Below are 18250 nucleotides of genomic sequence, written 5' to 3' on the forward strand. Positions count from 1 at the left end.
AGACTCTTTTCCAATGAGTCAACTCTTCGCATGAGGTGGCCAAAGTACTGGAGTTTCAGCTTTAGTACCATTCCTTCCAAAGAACACTCAGGGCTGATCTCCTTCAGAATGGACTGGTTGGATCTCCTTGCAGTCCAAGGGACTCTCAAGAGTCTTCTCCAACACCACACTTCAAAAGCATCAATTCTTTGGCTCTCAGATTTCTTAACAGTCCAACTCTCACATTATACATGACCACTGGAAAAACCATAGCCTTGACTAGACGGACCTTTGTTGGCAAAGTAATGTTTCTGCTTTTCAATATGCTATCTAGGTTGGTCATAACTTTTCTTCCAAGGAGCAAGTGTCTTTTTAATTCATGTATATTACCATATGTGAAATAGATCACCAGCCCAGGCTTGATGCATGAGACAGAACGCTCAGGGCTGGTGCACTGGGATGACCCTGAGGGATGAGCTGGGGAGGGAGGTGGGAAGGGGGTTCAGGATGGCGGACATGTGTACACCCATGACTGATTCACTGGAATGTATGGCAAAAACACTACAATACTGTAAAGTAATTAGCCTCCAATTAAAATAAATAAATAAATTAAAAATATGTATGTCACCTTTGATCTAAGATGTCAAATAGCTTTGATAATCTGTAGGTCATGATAATTTTCCTTCAAAACATTGTAAAGGATATGGAGAGACAAGCTTTATTGTACCAGTTTTCTAGAAGAGAAAGTGAACCTATAAAAGTTAACTGGAATGACTAGTAGTAGGACTGGGAATAGATTATGGTTTCATGTTTTACCATGCAAAACATCTGGATCTCTGATTGCCTAGTTTTGATTTCTTCTACTCTTTCCTACTTGGGACAATTATTTTCTAATGTTAGTAAAAGCACTTGATAGAGAATTTTTAAAAAGATAGTCAATCTCTCTGAATTTATTTGTCTCTAAATAATGAAAACGTTGAAGAAAAGAATATCAAATTTGATGGATATTTTAAAATGCATGAAGGATCTTATCTAATTGATCACTTTTAAATCTCAAGAACCTAGCAGATTATTCTGGCATACAGGGGATACATAGTAGCATTTATTTAATTAAATTTGAATCTAAGTGAATTATTTTTTTCCAAATCTAAGTTCCTTTGTCCCCAATAATGTTAGAACAGTGGAGTTCTTTGATGGATGTTACAAGCATATTAAATCCCCGAGGGAACAGGAAGGGGAACAATTCCAAAGATGAAGCAATACCTCCCTTTGCATGGAGTTGTGTAATCAAATTGTTAAACAGACTAGTTAACCTGAGTCCCATGATGTTTTCTGAGATTTACCAACTTGTCCAAAGAGCAAAACCAGAGTATTTATAGTAAATAACCTAGAATAATAAAGTTGGGTAAAAACTCCAGAAGGACTTATATTCCTTGAAGACTGACAAGATCTCTGGAGGTTTACAGTAATCACATTCACAGTAAAACCAATGGGCTTTAGCCCTGGGGTCTCTGAAAAAATTCTTTTGTGTTTTTCTTTGCATAATTTGATTATGTGAGGAAGAAAGTGATGGTGGCTCCGTAGAGCATCTAGATTATAGAAGGAGGTAAATCTTAATGACTTTCTAATAGACTAACTGGTTTGTTCACAGTTCATTCTCCCCAAAATCTAATTCAAGTGCTTATGGAACAAGTTACTTGGAAATGCCCCATGAGGTGCTAGCTGGTTCTACCCATCATTTCCTCTCCCAATATCCTCCCCAAAAGAATAACCAAAACATGAACATGGATAAATTGGTGTAAATATTAATATGTTGATAAAATTATTTTCTCTGAGTTAGTTCTTCAGATAGTATCACACAGGCATCTAAAGAATTAATATATCTATAAATTAGCTTGTGAAATTCTAATATCTAAGCATTATTTCTGTTCAGAAATGTCAGTATCCATTAAAACTGCAATAGAGATAATTCTTTTCTTTTTAATTTTGAGATCCATTAGTTTTCACTACTACTATTGTAATTTACCTATGTCTATTGATCGTCTATCAGATTTAGTCCCTTAAATCTTTTCCCACTTCCACTAGATAGTCATAAGGGATTTGACTTAGGTCATACCTGAATGGTCTAGGGGCGGTGGCTAAGAGGAGCTATCCCATGTCCGAGGTCAGGGGCAGTGGCTGAGAGGAGCAACCCCATGTCCAAAGAACGGAGGCTGTGCAGACACAGGAGGGCCTAGAGGAGCTACTCCACATTCAAGGTCAGGAGGGTTGACCTCGTCCAAGGTAAGGAGCAGTGGCTGCACATTGATGGAGCAGCCATGAAGAGATACCCCACTTCCAATGTAAGAGAAACCCAAGTAAGATGGTAGGTGTTGCGAGAGGGCATCAGAGGGCAGACACACTGAAATCATAATCACTGAAAACTAGCCAATCTGATCACATGGACCACAGCCTTGTCTAACTCAATGAAACTAAGCCATGCCATGTGAGGCCACACAAAACGGACGGGTCATGGTGGAGCAATCTGAGAATGTGGTCCACTGGAGAACGAAATGGCTAACCACTTCAGTGTTCTTGCCTTGAGAACCACATGAACAGTATGAAAAGGCAAAATGATAGGATACTGAAAGATGAACTCCCCAAGTTGGTAGGTGCCGAATATGCTACAGGAGATCAATGGAGAAATAATTCCAGAAAGAATGAAGGGGTGGAGCCAAAGCAAAAACAATACCCAGTTGTGGATGTGACTAGTGATAGAAGTAAGGTCCGATGCTGTAAAGAGCAATATTGCATAGGAAACTGTAATCTTAGGCCCATGAATCAAGGCAAATTGGAAGTGGTCAAATAGGAGATGGCAAGAGTAAACGTCAACATTCTAGGAATCAGTGAATTAAAATGGACTGAAGTGGGTGAATTTAACTCAGTTCAGTTCCGTTCAGTTCAGTCACTCAGTCGTGTCTGACTCTTTGCGACCACATGAATCGCAGCATGCCTGGCCTCCCTGTCCATCACCAATTCCCAGAGTTCACTCAGACTCACGTCCATAGAGTCACTGATGGCATCTAGCCATCTCATCCTCTGTCGTCCCCTTCTCCTCCTGCCCCCAATCCCTCCCAGCATTAGAGTCTTTTTCAGTGAGTCAACTCTTCACATGAGGCGGCCAAAGTACTAGAGTTTCAGCTCTAGCATCATTCCTTCCAAAGAAATCCAAAGAAAGGGCTGATCTCCTTCAGAATGGACTGGTTGGATTTCCTTGCAGTCCAAGGGACTCTCAAGAGTCTTCTCCAACACCACAGTTCAAAAGCATCAATTCTTCAGCACTCAGCTTTCTTAAGGCCAACTCTCACATCCATACATGACCACAGGAAAAACCATAGCCTTGACTAGACAGACCTTTGTTGGCAAAGTAATGTCTCTGCTTTCAATATGCTATCTAGTTTGGTCATAACTTTTCTTCTAAGGAGTAAGCGTCTTTTAATTTCATGGCTTCAGTCACCATCTGCAGTGATTTTGGAGCCCAAAAAAATAAAGTCTGACGCTGTTTCCACTGTTTCCCCGTCTATTTCCCATAAAGTGATGGGACCGGATGCCATAATCTTCGTTTTCTGAATGTTGAGTTTTAAGCCAACTTTTTCACTCTCCTCTTTCACCTTCATCAAGAGGCTTTTTAGTTCCTCTTCACTTTCTGCCATCAGGGTGGTGTCATCTGCATATCTGAGGTTATTGATATTTCTCCTGGCAGTCTTGATTCCAGCTTGTGCTTCTTCCAGCCCAGCTTTTCTCATGATGTACTCTGCATATAAGTTAAATAAGCAGGGTGACAATATACAGCCTTGGCGTACTCCTTTTCCTATTTGGAACGTCTGTTGTTCCATGTCCAGTTCTAACTGTTGCTTCCTGACCTGCATACATATTTATCAAGAGAATTTAACTCAGATGACCATTATATGTACTACTGTGGGCAAGAATCCCTTAGAAGAAATGGAGTAGCCATCATGGTCAACAAAAGAGTCAGTAATGCAGTACTTGGATGCAATCTCAAAAACGACAGAATGATCTCCGTTCGTTTCCAAGGCAAACCATTCAATATCACAGTAATCAAAGCCTATGCCCCAACCAGTAACACTGAAGAAGCTGCAGTTGAACGGTTCTATTAACACCTAAGATCTTTTAGAACTAACACCCCCAAAAGATGTCCTTTTCATTATAGGGGACTGGAATGCAAAAGTAGGAAGTCAAGAAACACCCAGAGTAAAAGGCAGATTTGGCCTTGGTATACAGAATGAAGCAGGGCAAAGGCTAATAGAGTTTTGCCAAGAGAACGCACTGGTCATAGCAAACACCTTCTTCCAGCAACACAAGAGAAGACTCTACACATGGACATCGCCAGATGGTAAACACCAAAAGAGATTGATTATATTCTTTGCAGCCAAAGATGGAGAAGCTCTATACAGTCAGCAAGACAAGACTGGGAGCTGACTGTGGCTCAGATTATGAACTCCTTATTGCCAAATTCACACTTAAATTGAAGAAAGTAAGGAAAACCACTAGAACATTCAGGTATGACCTAAATCTAATCCCTTATGACTATATAATGGATGTGAGAAATAGATTTAGGGGACTAGATCTAATAGACAGAGTGCCTGATGAACTATGGACGGAGGTTCATAACATTGTATAGGAGACAGAGATCAAGACCATCCCCATGGAAAAGAAATGCAAAAAAGCAAAATGGCTGTCTGAGGAGGCGTTAAAAATAGCTGTGAAAAGAAGAGAAGCAAAAGCAAAGGAAAAAAAGGAAAGATATTCCCATTTGAATGCAGAGTTCCAAAGAATAGCAAGGAGAGATAAGAAAGCCTTCCTCAGCGATCAATGCAAAGAAATAGAGGAAAACAACAGAATAGGAAAGACTAGAGATCTCTTCAAGAAAATTAGATACCAAGGGAACATTTTATGCAAAGATGGGCTTGATAAAGGACAGAAATGGTATGGATGTAACAGAAGCAGAAGATATTAAGGAGGGGTGGCAAGAATACACAGAAGAACTGTACAAAAAAGATCTTCACGACCCAGATAATCACAGTGGTGTGATCACTGACCTAGAGCCAGACATCCTGGAATGTGAAGTCAAGTGGGCCTTAGAAAGCATCACTATGGACAAAGCTAGTAGGGGTGATGGAATTCCGGTTGAGCTTTTTCAAATCCTGGAAGATGATACTGTGAAAGTGCTGCACTTGATATGCCAGCAAATTTGGAAAACTCAGCAGTGGCCACAGGACTGGAAAAGGGCAGTTTTCATTCCAATCCCAAAGAAAAGCAATGACAAAAATGCTCAAACTACTTCATAATTGCACTCATCTCACACACTAGCAAAGTAATGTTTAAAATTCTCCAAGCCAGGCTTAAAATTCTCCAAGCCAGGCTTCAGCAATACATGAACTGTGAAGTTCCAGGTGTTCAAGCTGGTTTTAGAAAAGGCAGAGGAACCAGAGATCAAATTGCCAACATCCGCTGGATCATTGACAAAGCAAGAGAGTTCCAGAAAAACATCTATTTCTGCCTTATCAGCTATGCCAAAGCCTTTGACTGTGTGGATCACAATAAAGTGTGGAAAATTCTGAAAGAGATGGGAATACAAGACCACCTGACCTGCCTCTTGAGAAACCTAATGCAGGTCAGGAAGCAACAGTGAGAACTGGACATGGAACAACAGACTGGTTCCAAATAGGAAAAGGAGTACATCAAGGTTGTATATTGTCACCCTGCTTATTTAACTTATATGCAGAGTACATCATGAGAAACGCTGGACTGGAAGAAGCACAAGCTGGAATCAAGACTGCCAGGAGAAATATCAATAACCTCAGATATGCAGATGACACCACCCTTATGGCAGAAAGTGAAGAAGAACTAAAGAGCCTCTTGATGAACATGAAAGAGAAGAGTGAAAAAGTTGGCTTAAAGGTCAACATTCAGAAAAGTAAGATCATGACATTTGATCCCATCACTTTATGGTAAATACATAGAGAAACAGTGGAAACAGTGCCTGACTTTTTTTCTGGGCTCCAACAATCACTGCGGATGGTGATTTCAACCATGAAATTAAAAGACGCTTACTCCTTAGAAGGAAAGTTATGACCAACCTAAACAGCATATTAAAAAGTACAGACATTACTTTGTCAACAAAGTTCCATCTAGTCAAGGCTTTGGTTTTTCCAGTGGCCATGTATGGATGTGAGAGTTGGATTATAAAGAAAGCTGAGCCCCAACTAATTGATGCTTTGAACTGTGGTGTTGGAGAAGACTCTTGAGAGTCCCTTGGACTGCAAGGAGATCCAATCAGTCCATCGTAAAGGAGATCAGTCCTGGGTGTTCATTGGAAGGACTGATGTTGAAGCTGAAACTCCAATACTTTGGCCACCTGATCCGAAGAGGTGACTTATTTGAAAAGACCCTGATGCTGGCAAAGATTGAAGGCAGGAGAAGGGGACGACAGAAGATGAGATGGTTGGATGGCATCACCGACTCCATGGACATGGGTTTGGGTGAACTCCAGGAGTTGGTGATGCCAGGGAGGCCTGGCGTGCTGCAGTTCATGGGGTCACAAAGAGTCAGACACGACTGAGTGACTGAACTGAACTGAAACATTATCACTGACACAACAGCAGCCTAATATGCAATTTCAAGGTTTTATTTTGATTTTTTCTCCCTCGGATAAGGAACATGGTGCCTGAAGTCCACTGACATTTTGTTGCCTTTTTTCTTGTAACTTCATCCTCTTGCTTGATTCCAGACATGTATGATGAGTCATTTAGTTGATGTTTGAGCAAAGTTTCATCTATGAAGATGTATGTAGGTGCTTGTTTTGCCAAATGCACGTCTCAGATCTGCTATTCAGTTCCCTTTATATTGTTTCCTAACTAGTTCTGAAATGTTATTTCCAAATTAATTGGCAATTCATATAAAATGCTTGATCCCAAACATAGTATTCTTTTGATAAAGTGGGTTTACATCAGATGAATTTTTAAAAGAAAATTTAAACAACTCTATTGACATATGATTACATGCAAAATTCACCTACTTAGTGTATACAGTTCTGTGGTTTTCAGTATATAGAGTAATACAGCCATCCCATTTGTTGAAAAGGCTATTCTTTTTAATTTGTTTTGACACTCTTCTCAGGAATATTTGACCATAAATGTAACAGCTTATTTATGAGCTCTCCTTTTCTTCCACTAATCTGTACATCTATCTTTATGCCACTCACACACTGTTTTCATTACTGTAGCTTTGTGGTAAGTTTTGAAATCAGGAAATCTGAGGCTTTAGCAAATGGAGTTTTCAAGAGATTTCCCCTACAAGTCCAATTACTAACAAAGAGATAAAATCAGGGGAAAGTTGACAGTCAAGTCATATGAAAGAAAAAGGATAAATAAAAAAGCAAATGGATATAACAAGATGGTGGAGAAGTAGGTGGATGTGGAGTTACATCTCTCTCCAAGGATATATCAGGAATACACCTTCAGACACAGAAGCGCTTGCAAAACACCAGCTGAGAGTGGACAGGAGTACATGACCACTGGAAAAGAATATATAGAACCATGAAAAAGTTGGTAAGATGAAGGAACTATGGGAAAAAACAAGAGTGTTGGTAGGACTGCCTACTAACTACACCTTGCCCTCGGTGGGTGGAAAAACTGAAGCAAGGATCTGATCCCCACATCAGTGCAATTGTCTGGGTCAGAGGAGAAACATTTGAGACTGAGAGTGAAGCAGCTGATCTGTGACAACGTAAATGGAATGAGAATCAAACAATCCTTGCCACAGCCATACATACCCCCAAACAGGGACGCAGGTCCCCTAGAAGGTGCAGCAACTGGGAGCTGGAGTATAGGGATTGTAGAGCAATCTCAGAGCAAGGGCTGCTGTTGACTACTAGGAGATGGACCAAGGGGACATGACAGTGAACATTTTGGTGGGAAATGCCTGTGGAAGAAAGCCAGGCAGCCATGGAAGCAAGGCGATACTGCTGAGTCATGTGAAGGGAGTGGAGCCATCACCGTAGCCTCACTCTCCCCATATGTCAGTACCAACAGCTGAACAAAAGAGGGTGGCCCATCAAGTGCCTGAGGTATGGAACAATAGAGTAACACCCACCCAGGGTGCCCCTTTAAGTGCCTGGTGTGCTGAACAACAGAGAAGGACCCCAAGAAAGGGAGCCCTCTAAGTGCCTGAATGGGCAGAGCAATGGAGAAAATCTAGCCAAAGAGGCCTTCTGATCACCAGCTGTCAGAGGCTTGAAAAAAGACTCTGATAGGGCCCTAACTTCTGCAACTGAGGCAGTCCATGTCCCTGCACACTTGGTGCCTCTAGGGTCCCTGTGACCCAAGCAGCTGTGCCACCTTCATACTCAACACTCACTGGGGCAGAACTGCCACAGGCAAAAAAAGTCTTGCATCTATGCACACGGAGTCGTTTCAGTCATGTCCAACTCTTTGAAACTCTGTGGACTGAGGCCTTCCAGGCTTCTCTGTCAGGGGTGTTCACCAGGCAAGAATGCTGGGGTGGATTGCCATACCTTCTAGAGCACTATATTTCCTGTTGCTCTAGCTGCCAACTCCCCTGAGTACCTGGTGCTGCCAGAATCCCTGAGACCCAAGCAACTGCACCACCTGCACCCATGGTACTCACTGGGGCATTCCTTCAGGGCAGCCTCAGCAGCAAACCCCAGTGGATGACCCACATGCATAGATGGAGATAAAACCACAGTTGAAACCCAGGGGCAGTGTGACTAAGGAAGAAGATGCAAAACCTTTCCACCAGCTGTAGAAGTTGGAGATTAAATCCACACAATCAACTAGGCAGACTATGTGTCTATGGAATATATAAAAGGACATTAAGAGCTCCCACAAAAGAAAACACACTAGTTCTGACAGCTGTGGACCTTGGAGGTAAGAACATACAGGAAAAGGAAACAGATTAGAGTCTGAGCTGCCCCCACAACAGGTCCAGAGACCAGTGCAGTTTTGGAAGGCATCCTAGGGAGGCAATGTAGATTATGACTCCCAGGAAAGGAAAGGACACAAACAACAGAGACTCAAGAAAAACACTTATTATTCTTATATTTTGACTTGTTCTGCAGTTTCTTTTGGATTTTTGTTTGTTTGTTTGTTTTTAAATTTGTTTTTCCCATTTTCCTCCCTCCTCTGTTGTAGTTGTCAATTTTATTAGCACTATGAAATCCATTTAAGCTTTTGAGCTTTTTCAATCACAATTTATATTTCTGTTATAAATTTCTGCCCCTACATTGGTCTTTTGCACTTCTGTAGAGTTTTCTCTTTTACCCCCTCTTTTTGAATTTAAATTTTTTAAACTTATTGTTATTTTTTTGTGCATTTCTTCCTCTGTTTGCTTTTCCTAGTGTTCTTTCCCTCTTGCAGTTAGTATTTAATATATGTAAATCTTCTTTTTTGACCTCTATTTATCTTTGCATTTCTATTCTTTCTTTCTTTTTCTTTCTTTCCTTTCTTTTTCTCACATATTTGTTAGTTTTGTTTTCATTGCTTTATTCCCCAGTTGGTACCTTGCTTTATTTTTGTTTTCCAGTTTATGCTCTAGTTAGTTTTGTTCTTAATTGGTGTATATATATTTTGGTTTCTTTTGTTCACCAGGTCAATCTATTATACTTTATTTTTGTTGGACTGTTTTGATTTTGTTTATGGGTGTATATGTATATGAGTATATTCAATTACTTTAATTATTATTTGCCTGATTTTGTAATTGCCAATTGTTTACAGTTTGTCTTTGGTTCTTATTTGGGGGTATTTGTTTTAATTCCATTTAATACCATAACAAGCCATCTGTGGAATCTCCTTTTCTGGCCAGAGATCAAGCCCTGAGCCTTTGGACCGGGAGCTCAGTCTCCAAGACCCTTGGCTACCAGACAACTCCTAACCCTATTGAGCATCAAATAGTGAGAACTCCCACAAAGGCAATCACTTGTATACAAGACCCAGCATCACCCAATTACCACCCTGTGCAGGACGCCTCATCAAACACCAAACAAGACAAAAATTAAAAAACAATCACGAGCAATAGGATTACCACCTCACTCAGCCATAGCCATCCCACCAGAAAGCAAGAAAAATTTGCACCCTACAGAAACCTTACACAAACCATTGGACCAAACTTACAAGGACAGAAACCAAAAGAAAGAAAGAATTCAACCTTGAAGCCTGGAAAAAAGAGACCTCAAGCACAGTAAGCTAAAAAACAAAAGTAATTAAAAGGCAGAGAAATACTGCACAAATGAAGGCACAAACTAGAAACACACAAGTCCAAATAAATGAAGAGGAACTAGGCAAATACCTGAAAAGGAATTCAGAATAATGATAGTAAGGATGATCTAAAACCTTGATAATAAAATGTAGAAAATGCAAGAATCAATTAAAAATACCTAGAATAATGGAAAAATGAACATACAGAGACAAACAGCACAGTTACTGAATTTAAAAATACTGTAGAAGAAATCAATAGGAGAATTTCTGAAGCAGAAGAACAAATCAGTGAGCTGGAACTTTAAATGGTGGAAATAGCTGCTGAAGAGAAGAATAAAGTAAAAAGAATGAAAAGAACTGAGTACAGCCTCAGAGACCTCTGGAACAATATTAAACACACCAATATTTGAAGTATATGGGTCCCAGAAGAAGAAGAGAAAAAGAAAGGGTATGAAAAAATTTTTGAAGAGATTATAGTTGAAAATTTATCTAGCATGAAAAGGAAATAGTCAATCAAGTCCAAGAGGTACAAAGAGCCCCATATAGGGTAAACCCAAAGAGAAACATGCCAAGACACATGCCAATCAAACTAACAAAGAGTAAACACAAAAAAAGAATATTAAATGCATCAAGAGAAAAGCAACAAGTAACACAGAAGGGGAACCCATTCTCTTAACAGTTGATTTTTCAGCAGAAACTCTGCAGGCAAGAAAGGAATGGCAGGGTATATTTAAAGTACTAAAAGGGAAAAATCAACAACCAGATTACTCTACCTAGCAAGGATCTCATTCAAAAATTGATGGAGAAATCAAAAGTTTTATAGACAAGCAGAAGTTAAGGGAATTCAGTACCACCAAACCAGTTTTACAACTAATGTTAAAGGGAGTTATATAGTCAAGAAATATAAGAGAAGAAAAAGATCTACAAAAACAAACCCCAAACAATTAAGAAAATGGCAATAGAACATATATATCAACAATTACTTTATATGGATTAAATGCTCCACACAAAAGATATAGACTGGCTGAATGGATACAAAAACAAGAACCATATATATTCTGTCTACAAGAAATCTGCTTCATACCTAAAGACACATATAGACTGAAATTGAGAGGATGGAAAAATATATTCCATGCAAATGGAAAGCAAAAGAAAGCTGGAGTAGCAATCCTCATATCAGACAAAATAGACCTTAAAATAAAAATTATTACAAGAGATAAGGAAAGACTCTACATAATGATCAAAGGATCAAACCAAGAGGAAGAAATAACAATTGTAAATATCTAGGCAGTCAATATAGGAGTACCTCAATACGTAAGACAAACACTAACAGACATGAAAGGAGAAATTAACAGTAACACAATAACAGTAGGAGAGTTTAACACCGCATTTACACCAATGAACAGATCATCAAAACAGAACATAATAAGCAAACATCTTAAATGATACATTAGACCAGATGGGTCTCAATGATATCTTCAGGACTTTCCATCCAAATGCAGAATACATCTTCTTCTCAGGTGCACATGGAGTATTCTCCAGGATAGACCACATCTTGGATCACAAATCAGTAAATTTAAGAAAATTGAAATTGTAATCAAGCATCTTTTCTGACCACAATGCTATGAGACTAGATATCAATTACAAGAAGGAAAAAAAAAAAGCCTATAAAAAACACAAACACATATAGATTAAACAATATGTTTCTAAATAATGAACAGTTACTGAGGAAATCAAAAGGGAAATCAAAAAAATTCTAGAAACAAATGGCAATGAAAAAAAGACAACTCAATACTTATGGGACACAGCAAAAGCAGTTCTAAGACTAAGTTTATAGCAATACAATCCTATTTCAAGAAAGAAGAAAACTATCGAATAGACAACCTAACTTTACACCTAAAACAGCTGGAAAAGGGAGAACAAATAAACCCCAAAATTAACAGAAGAAAAGAAACCATAAAGATCAGAGTAGAAATAAATGAAAATAAGTGAAAGAAACAATAGTAAAGATGAATAAAACCAAATACTGACTCTTTGAGAAGACAAACAAAATTGACAAACATTTAGCCAGACCTATTTAAAAAAAAAGGGAGAAGAATCAAATCAACAAAATTAGAAATGAAAAAGGAGAGGTTACAACAGGCAATGCAGAAATACAAAGAATTATAAGAGACTATTATGAGCAACTGTATGGCAATAAAATAGTTAACCTGGAAGAAATGGACAGACTCTTAGAATAGTTCAATTTTCCAAGGCTGAACCAGGAAGAAATAGAAATTATGAACAAGACCTGGGTTCAATTCCTGGGTTGAGAAGATCTCCTGGAGAAGGGAAAGACTACCCACTCCAGTACACTGCCCTGGAGAATTCCGTGGACTATATAATCCATGGGGTTGCAGAGTTGGATACAACTGAACGACTTTTACTTTCACTTCAGTTGCAAGCACTGAAATGAAAACTGTGATCAAAAATCTCCCCCAAAATAAAAACCCAGGACCAGGTGGCTTCACAGGTGAATTTCATCAAACATTTAGAAAAGAGCTAATGCCTATCCTTCTAAAACTCTTTCAAAAAATTGCAGAGGAAGGAACATTTCCAAACTCATTCTATGAGGCTGCCATCGCCCTGATACCAAAACCAGACAAAGACAATACACACACACACACACACACACACACACACACACACACAAGGATTCTTCAATATATGCAATCAATACATGTGATATACCACATTAACAAATCTAAAGATAAAACCATACGATAATCTCAATAGATGCAGAAAAAGCCTTTGACAAAATTCAGCACTTACTCTTCAAAAATGGGCATAGGAGTCAACATAGTAAAGGCCATATATGATAAGCCCACAGTAAACATTATTCTCAATGGTGAAAAACTGAAATCATTCCCCCTAAGATCAGGAACAAGACAAGGGTGTGCATTCTCACACTATTTTTCAACATAGTTCTGGAAGTCCTAGCTACAGCAACCAGAGAAGAAAAAGAAATAAAAGGAATCCAGACCAGAAAAGAAGAAGTAAAGCTCTCACTGTTTGCAGATGACATGATACTGTACATAGAAAACCCTAAAGATACTATCAGAAAATTACTAGAGCTAATCAGTGAGTTTAGCAAAGTTGCAGGATACAAAATCAATACACAGAAATCACTTGTATTCCTATATACTAACTAAAAATCAGAAAGATTTTTAAGGAATGAATGATTGCAACAAAAAGAATGAAATATCTAGAAGTGAGCCTACCTAAGGAGAAAAAAGAACTGTATACAGAAAATTATATGATACTGATGAAAGAAATCAAGGGCAACATAAACAGATGAAGAGATATTCCACATTCCTGAGTAGGAAGAATCAATATTGTGAAATTGACTATACTACCAAATGCAATCTACAGATTCAAGTGTGATCCCTATCAAATTACCAATGGCATTTTTTCACAGAACTAGGAAAAAAAATTCACAATTCATATGGAAACACAAAGACCCTGAATAGTCAAAGCAATCTTGAAAAAGAAGAATGGAGCTGGAGGAATCAATATTCCCGACTTCAGATTATACTACAAAGCTACAGTTATCAAGACAGTATGGTACTGGCACAAAAACAGAAATAAAGACTGATGGGACAAGATAGAAAGCCCAGAAATAAACCCATGCACCTATGGGTACCTTATTTTTGAAAAAGGAGGCAAGAGGATACAATGGGGCAAAGACAACCTCTTCAATATATGGTGCTGGGAAAACTGGACAGCTACATATAAAAGAATGAAATTAGAACACTTCCTAACACCATACACAAAGATAAACTCAAAATGGATTAAAAACTTAAATGTAAGACCAGAAACTATAAAACTCTTAGAGGAAAACATAGGCAGAACACTCTATGATATAAATCAAAGCAAGATCATCTATGACCCACCCCCTAGCATAATGGAAATAAAAAGAAAAATAAACAAGTGGGACCTGATTAGACATAAAAGCTTTTGCAAGCAAAGGAAGATATAAACAAGGTGAAAAGACAATCCTCAGAATTGGAGAAAATAATAACAAATAAAACCAGTTACAAAGGATTAATTTCCAAAATATGCAAGCAGCTCATACAACTCAATATCAGAAAAGCAAAAAGCACAATCAAAAAGTGGGAAAAAAGACCTAAACATACATTTCTACAAAGAAGACATAAAGATGGTTAACTAACACATGAAAAGATGTTCAACATCACTCATTATTAGAGAAATGCAAATCAAAACTACAATGAGCTATCACCTTGCACAGGTCAGAATGGCCATCATCAAAAAGTCTACCATCAGTAAATGCTGGAGAGGTTGTGGAGAAAAGGGAGCCCTCTTGCATTGTTGGTGGGAATGTAAATTGATATAGCCACTATGGAAGACGGTATGGAAATTCCTTAAAAACCTAGGAATAAAACCATCATATGACCCAGCAATCCCACTCCTAGGCATATACCCTGAGGAAATCAAAACTTAAAAACACATGTACCCTAATGTTCATTGCAGCACTATTTACAATAGCTAGAACATGGATGTCCATTGACAGATGAATGGATAAAGACGTTGTGGTACATATACACAATGTAATATTTCTCAGCCATAAAAAAGAATGCATTAGAGTCCATTCTAATGAGGTAGGTAAACCTAGAACCTATTATACAGAGTGAAGTTAAGTCAGAAAGAGAAAGAGAAATATCATATACTAGCACATAGATATGGAATCTAGAAAGACAGTACTGATGAATTTATTTGAAAGGCACTAATGGAGAAACAGACATAGACAACAGACTTATGGACACAGGGAGACGGGAGGAGAGGATGAGATGTATGGAGAGAGTAACATGGAAACTTACATTACCATATGTAAAATAGATAGCCAAGGGGTATTTGCTGTGTGTCTCAGAGAACTCAAACAAGGGCTCTGTAACAACCTAGAGGGGTGGGATGGGGAGGGAGATGGGAGGGAGGTTCAAGAGGGAGGGGACATAGGTACACCTATGGCTGATTTATGTTGATGTTTGACAGAAAACAACAAAATTCTGTAAAGCAATTATTCAATTAAAAAGTAAATAGATTACAAAGAAAAAAATAAAACAAAAAGCAAAAAAAAACCCCACAAAACTGTTAGTTCACTTACATAAAAAGAAGTCTCCTGTGGAGTCCTGAAAATAAAAAAGATGTTCTCTGGTCATGGTTTTGCTTTTTCCTATACCTTGTCCTGAGCATTTATGGGGGCAGATTTCTAAGCTCCATTGTTTTTCAGGTTTTCATGGTGCCACATTTTGACTAGACTTCATTACCATTAAAAAAAGTTTCAAATTGCATATTTTACAAATATACTCATTAAGCTTATGACTTTACAACTTGGACCAGCTGTCCTATAAACTTTTTCTTTATTACCCACAAATGAAAAAGTCATTTTAACATTTTGATCATCAAACCAAAGAGAAAGTAGTTTTCTTGTTGTATCTATTCCGCACCTGGATGATCTACTATTATGGATATATAACTATGCAAATATTGGAGAATGCTTCATATATCTTCATGCTTAGTACCACTATCATAATGTGTTTTAGTGGAAGGAACAAGACATATGGATGGTATGTAAAAATATAACCTAACTCTGATGCTAAGTCACTTCAGTCGTGTCCGACTCTGTGCGACCCCATAGATGGCAGCCCACCAGGCTCCCCCGTCCCTGGGATTCTCCAGGCAAGAACACTGGAGTGGGTTGCCATTTCCTTCTTCAATGCATGAAAGTGAAAAGTGAAAGTGAAGTTGCTCAGTCGTGTCCAACTCTTTGCGACCCCATGAATCACAGCACGCTAGGCCTCCCTGTCCATCACCAACTCCCAGAGTTCACTCAGACTCACGTCCATTGACTCAGTGATGCCATCCAGCCATCTCATCCTCTGTCGTCCCCTTCTCCTTCTGCCCCCAATCCCTCCCAGCATCAGAGTCTTTTCCAATGAGTCAATTCTTTGCATGAGGTGGCCAAAGTACTGGAGTTTCAGCTCTAGCATCATTCCTTCCAAAGAAATCCCAGGGCTGATCTCCTTCAGAATGGACTCGTTGGATCTCCTTGAAGTCCAAGGGACTCTCAAGAGTCTTCTCCTACACCACAGTTCGGCACTCAGCCTTCTTCACAGTCCAACCCTCACATCCATACATGACCACAGGAAAAACCATAGCCTTGACTAGATGAACTTTTCTTGGCAAAGTAATGTCTCTGCTTTGGAATATGCTATCTAGGTTGGTCATAACCTTCCTTCCAAGGAGTAAGCGTCTTTAATTTCATGGCTGCAGTCACCATCTGCAGTGATTTTGGAGCCCAGAAAAATATAGTCTGACACTGTTTCCACGGTTTCCCCATCTATTTCCCATGAAGCGATGGGACCGGATGCCATGATCTTCATTTTCTGAATGTTGAGCTTTAGGCCTAGCGTGCTGCAATTCATGGAGTCACAAAGAGTCAGACATGACTGAGTGACTGAACTGAACTGAACTGAACTGAAGGTGTCTCATCCATGTTTTGTTATTACACAATACCTCATGTCTTAGTCCTCAGGTTCCCATTAGGAATTTACACCTCTGTTCTCACAAGGATTATGTATTGTTTGATGGTGTGAGGCATAGTAACCTGTTGTTGTCATTGGAACATGAATGGAACTTTGTGTGACAGTTGGCATTAAGCCTAGGATATTTTATTTTCTTTCACAGGATATTGTCCAGATGCCATAAAATAATTAGCAGAAGCTGGAAATCTGCTTTGAAAGATATATTCCTGTCATTTCTATGGAACAATCAAATTGTCTGTGGAAAATCTTTAGTCATGAATAAAGTTAAGTTACACATTCTGCATTAGTGTTTGAAAACCGTTAAAAACTTAAAAAAAAATGTTCTGCTTTTTGGACTTGTAGATTTTTTCTGTCTTCAATGCAAGGTGTGGACAGGTTTCTGAGTAGAGGAATCAGAGCCCTTTCATAAATATGTATACTTAGAACCACAGTTGGCATGTTTCTCCTTTCTACTGATCACTAGGTTCTGTGTTCTTGAGATGTCCATTGATTGTGAAGATTAGCTTCAAGTAAGCTAAAATTTAATATAACATGATATGTCAATTATATCTCAATAAAAATAGAAAGCAAGAGAGCAACAACTTGGATAAATATGGTTGAGTTTTATAGGACATAATTCTGTCAAATAATCTATGTTTTATTCTAATTAAAAATTATGGGGTAAATTATTGCTTACATGTTATCTGATGACACTGTCACGTCAAGATTTTCTATTTCTTTCTTTTGTTTTAATAAAATATATCAAATTAGAGCATTTTTCAACCCAAACAAGTAATTCAAGTCATTGAGCTTAAAGTATAAAAGAGTTTAATAACAAAAGCAGCAGAAAAAGCAGTTCAGGACCCAGAAGCATTGGTATCACCTGGAAGATTGTTAGAAAGTCCCCATCTCTGGTATCATTTCAGACCTAGTCAATTGGAATTTGCCTTTCAACAAGATTCTTAGATGAGTCACATGGACATAAAAGTAGAGAAACCTATGTACAGAGAAAGTTGAGTTCTTTTTATTCTCTTAGAGAAAAATCCCTTCAGTGTTAAAATGGGGACAGTGGATCAGTTGTCCCCCAGCCTTTTCTCTTCTGCTCCTATTCCTTGCTATCTTAGATCTATTCTTAGATACCTTCTATAAGCTTTTTCTGGGAAACTCATTTCTTAAATCTCTATGGAATTGTACACTTTTTAGTCCCATGAGATTCTGTTCTTAATCTAGTTTTAAATACATGTTATACTTTTTTTTTTTTTTTTTACTTCTTAAATATTTCAGTGTCTCTGTTTCTCAGGCTTTTTATTTATTATTTTTTTCCTATAATATTGTGATATTTGGGAAAGAAGAAACACTATACAGGAGAGCTCAGAAATCATATGGAATAGGCACTCTCCTAAATAATTCTTTAAA

The sequence above is a fragment of the Bos grunniens genome, chromosome 13, assembly GCF_055505025.1.
Source record: "Bos grunniens cultivar Pamir isolate PY7600 chromosome 13, Bosgru_T2T1.0, whole genome shotgun sequence".
Lineage (NCBI taxonomy): Eukaryota > Metazoa > Chordata > Mammalia > Artiodactyla > Bovidae > Bos > Bos grunniens.